Source organism: Carassius carassius, chromosome 41 (genome assembly GCF_963082965.1).
Source record: "Carassius carassius chromosome 41, fCarCar2.1, whole genome shotgun sequence".
NCBI lineage: Eukaryota > Metazoa > Chordata > Actinopteri > Cypriniformes > Cyprinidae > Carassius > Carassius carassius.
In genome coordinates, this window is record NC_081795.1 from 16,390,144 (window position 1) to 16,393,706 (window position 3,563).

At 37.2% G+C, this 3,563-nt stretch overlaps 1 long non-coding RNA gene across 3 annotated transcripts; it reads left to right on the plus strand.

Moving 5' to 3' along the window:
- Positions 1–310: 310 nt before the first annotated feature.
- On the plus strand, positions 311–3,331 carry LOC132122876 (uncharacterized). 3 transcript variants are annotated; one of them, XR_009426445.1, is made up of 5 exons: positions 311–561; positions 1,095–1,331; positions 1,413–1,548; positions 1,686–1,806; positions 2,165–2,456. It is a non-coding gene; the product is annotated as an uncharacterized LOC132122876 (long non-coding RNA). The 3 variants fall into 3 exon arrangements; XR_009426444.1 differs by lacking the exons at positions 1,413–1,548; positions 2,165–2,456 and adding an exon at positions 2,889–3,331; XR_009426443.1 differs by lacking the exon at positions 1,413–1,548.
- Positions 3,332–3,563: the final 232 nt, after the last annotated feature.

Consider the following 3,563-nt stretch of genomic DNA (forward strand, 5'->3'; position numbering starts at 1 on the left):
GCCATTGTTTCGTTTATTGTTGGATTTGTAACGTAGCACGGCTTGATGATAATTTGCAGGTAATGAGCATGACAAAACTTTTAGTTGTTAAAGGTGGATAGCCCTGTGGGCGTATCTTGAGAACACCTCTAAAATCTAATAAACTTCAGTAGAGGATGCCCTAATAACATAAATCTTTAATACTCATACACGTATAACGTTGATTTATGTATATGATTTTTACAACTTGACTGAATGTATCTGTTACCGGCATGATCTACGCCAGACACCGTCTGGCCTTTATCACATATCCTTGTGCGTAAAGACCGCCCGATTCAAACGTTATCACTCGATTGAATGGGCGTTATCAGCGGTTATCAGCCCATAGATATGGGCCAGGAGGGGCCTCCTGCGCCTACTAGTAGGCTCAGAAGGCTGTGATCATCCACCCACATGGTTGATCACCCACAAATATACAAGAGAAGACTCCAGATCCAATCCCAGAATTCCTGCTCACCGGTAATCGGAAGTCTACTGGACGAACGCGGCAACGTTGCGATATTTCCTGCTTAATATTTTCAGGTAAGACTATTAAAATGATAAAACTGAGCATTTAAACTGTAATGGAAAACAATACATACACTCGTATTGCGTGTCATGATTGTTGACATGAGATAACCGTATTGCGATGTATCTGCAAACGTTATCGCTTGACCATATTTCGTTATTAGCCTGTCGTTACGTTAACGTTGCATGCTATGTGAGCATTAACGTTGCTGTATTTACGTCTGAAGCTAATGGGGGAATTTAGTTTAGTTAAACTGTAAAAATGACTTTTTACACTCTTACAGGCTTAATTACATATTGTGTATGCTCGATAACGCCTCACTGAAGCCATATCATAGGCCTAATGTAACCCATATTGACTTGAGAGAAATATGAAACACAAGACGTATTTTACGGCTGTTTGGAAATCTATCTCACCAAATATCCCTCGACACTGAACTTGAAACATAAAACCCAAAGGTCTGCCTGTCTGTCTGTTTAGATGTCAGTTCTGCCTGCCTGTGTTACATTAATGTCTCTTTACCTAACTTTTTTGTCACCGTTTACAGCATACATTTCCAGCTGGTTGCAAGGACTTCTGTGGCAAGTTTGTTTTATTACTTCCATGCTCTATGTCTTTGTTGAACTATCCAAAATTTGGTTTTGGGCTGTTTAGAATTTATTGTTCACAAATCTGTCTTGTGCAAGTTTCTCTCTGTTTATGTTTTAGGTTGAAGATGGCCCAGAGAGGTAAGCCTTACAGTTGCTAATCTAGAAGCATTAGGCAAGAGTGTCTGAGAACGATGGTATGATCTGCAACACATTCTTTTTTTTATTACTGATTTATTACTGACTATCTATTTCTTTCTTTGTTGTTATTCAACAAGAGAGAACTCCCAGTAATGGGAATCAAAAGGAAACCCAGAAATCATTTTTTAAGGGTGGAATGACACGAGTTGGTTCAGAGTTAATACCAAGAGCTGCATCAGCTACTGGTTTGGACACCAGTGTCGTAGAAAAAAGGTTTACTTTTGCGCCACACTAACAAACAACATGTCAAATAAATATTTAATTCCGCTGCACTGCTTGTATAAATGAAGTGTTTTGTTAACATTCGGTTTAATTTGTGTAATACCCTTTCGCTATTTTTTGTTTTTCAGAACTGGATCGGTAATTACAAAAGATCACAAATGACTAATGCTTCGTCTGAACCCCGGCCAAAGTTCACATTAGAGAGCTGTCGCCTTACAATCTTTTGTAGGGACATATTCAAAAACAAAGGTGAGAAACAAAATTTAAAGACTGTTTTTATTTTTTTATACTAAATTGTTTTTCATACATGGTGGCCTTGTTGACATAAGGTTTATGAGGGTCATGAAACGTCATGAAACAGATTTTCATGATAGTCTTTGGCAAGTACTTCACTCACGCAAATTGCATTCATCAGTTTAAGAATGCTGAGTGTATTGAAAAGAATCATCAGGTCATCTACTTTACACGTTATTTTGTTTTTACAGAGTTGTTACAGATAAATGGTTTTTCACAACCCCAGTGCTGATTGTCGTTGTATGAATTTACTTTAAAAAGGAGATGCTGACTCCAATGAGTTAAGTTTTCTGTGCATCTATTTTTTCCTCAGGCACAATGAATGATATTAAGGGCAGATGTGCCACATTGAGGGAAGATGCAAAGCAGAAATACATTCAAGAAGCAGCAGCATTGAGGGCACATGGGTAGGCACAGGACCTAAACTCTGATATGAGGGATGCCCGAATTAAAATGCACCTTAAGAAGCTGAAGTTAGAGGTTTGGAAACAGGATTCATTTGCTAAGCATTAGTGGTATTCTTAAAGTATTAGATGGAAGGATGATCAACAGCAATTGTGGTGTGAGCAGAACATTGTGTTAGACAACTGGATTGTTTATCTCTAAATTTTTATCAAAATTTCAAATGAGTTCGTAAAAAAAAATATTCCAGCTGATTTTTGTTTACAAGGCTATCAACATCAAATATTCTCACATTGAAGAAATTGTCAAAGACTCATACCACCATCTCAAACTGGAAGCAGCTGAAGAACAAAGTGGTCATGATATTTCTTAAATTAAAATTTAGTTACCCCTCTGTCTGATTTTGATTTACATCAAAGCCGCTTTCTGAAATGGAACCCAGGAAAACCTGCTTTTATCTTATGATTGATTATCAGCAAGATCTGAGATGAATTGATCTGCAATACCCACATATTCCTTTGGCAACAGTTAAGAATGAACAAGCTGCCTTTGAGATGTTGCTTTAAATATAGTGATGAGTATGATTTAAACTAACTGGCTTGACTTTCAAAATATTTGTGTTTTTCCTTTGGTAGATGGAGGCAATTTTTGCTGTGTCTGCCGCGTCCATTTTGATGATAAGAAGAAGAATGCAAGAAAGAAGTGGCGTTCATGGTCTCAGTGCACAGTGTGCCAATCATGGTCACACACAGCATGTGGCTTTAAAAAGAACGTGCCTTCACCGCCAGTGTCAAGACACAATGCAAACACCCTGAAGATGTATCTTGTTACTTGTTTGGGTTGTTTTTACTGTGTTGACGGCCCCCAACCCATCCATACAAACACACACACACAATACATACATATGCTGCAAATTTATTGTAATGACTACACTTCACACGTAAGAAGAAAATTGTGATCTTTTTGTTATTTTCATTCATCCCAATTTTTATTTATTATTGTTGTTTGTTGGGACCATCAATGTGGTCTCCTTTATACAGGACTTATGTGGGGACCAATAAAGTTATATTGTACTGAATTGAGTCTACATGTTTTTTTTAATATATATATATACACCTGTTGGTTCAGTAGTGCTGGGTTTTAGCAAGCACCTCACCATAATATTCAAAACAGTGGGTCAGAGTATGATTTAATGTTATGATTAGATGCTTCACATAACTTTACAATTTTCAAAGTTTTGCTGTCACTAGGAGATGCTTGGCAAAAATTATATTGAAAAGATGGTAAGTGGTACTTGTAGAAACTTTGGT